This window comes from Sturnira hondurensis, unplaced genomic scaffold (assembly GCF_014824575.4).
Source record: "Sturnira hondurensis isolate 20B ecotype Veracruz unplaced genomic scaffold, ASM1482457v3 Scaffold0008878, whole genome shotgun sequence".
NCBI classification, from domain to species: Eukaryota; Metazoa; Chordata; class Mammalia; order Chiroptera; family Phyllostomidae; genus Sturnira; species Sturnira hondurensis.
In genome coordinates, this window is record NW_028081509.1 from 1 (window position 1) to 1,002 (window position 1,002).

The 1,002-nt window shown below is 49.1% G+C and overlaps 1 pseudogene; it reads left to right on the forward strand.

The window, feature by feature from the left end:
• The first annotated feature begins 363 nt into the window (after nt 1–363).
• LOC118993741 (olfactory receptor 8A1-like) lies at nt 364–991 on the forward strand (annotated as a pseudogene).
• Nucleotides 992–1,002: the final 11 nt, after the last annotated feature.

Consider the following 1,002-nt stretch of genomic DNA (forward strand, 5'->3'; position numbering starts at 1 on the left):
ATCTCTAACTTGCATTGCCATTGCCTAGAAAGACTGGTAAGCCTAGACTGAGGGCCCACATTCCCAAAGTTTCTGACTTGGTAAGTCTGGGCTGAGGCCTGAGAGGTTGCCTCTCTGATGTACAGGTGATGCTGGTGCAGCTGGTCTGGAGACTATGCATTAAGAAGAAACACCTTAGGATATTTGAGAAACATGCCAGTGTGAAAAGAACCAGATCTTGGCCTCGTTTCCCTCCCATCTCCTTGAACTTTGGAACACCCAGGGTCTGGTCTTTCTCTCAGAGACAGCAGGAGGACGGAAGGGTGCACCTGGAAGGAACCCACAATCATTCAGCTGCCTCCAAATGCTCAAAACTAGCTTCACCAAGCAGTCCCAGGTGCAGCCTCTCACAGAGTTCTCTCTTCCCCTCACAGGGCTCCCAAACAAGGGAGAATGGCTGCAGAAAATCACTCTACAGTGGAGGAGTTCATCCTCGGGGGATTAACAAAGCGACCAGAGCTCCAGCTCCCCCTCTTTCTCCTCTTCCTTGGGATCTACTCAGTCACCATGATAGGGAACCNTCGTGGATCTCTGCTACTCTTCTGTCATTGCCCCTAGAATGCTGGTGAACTTCTTGTCAGAACTAAACATCATCTCCTATGCAGGGTGCATGTCACAGCTCTTCTTCTTCGCCGTGTTCATCATTGCTGAGGGTTACATGCTGACAGTCATGGCCTATGACCGCTATGTTGCCATCTGCAGGCCTTTGCTTTACAACATTATCATGTCTCATCAGGTCTGCTCCCTGCTGGTGGCTGTGGTTTATGCAATAGGGCTTATTGACTCAACAATAGAGACCAGCCTCATGTTACAACTGCCCTATTGTGATGTCCTCATCAGTCATTACTTCTGTGACATTCTCCCCCTCATGAAGCTCTCCTGCTCTAGCACCTATGATGTTGAGGTGACACTCTTCTTTTTGGCTGGATTCAACATCATAGTCACCTGCTCAGCAATTCTTGT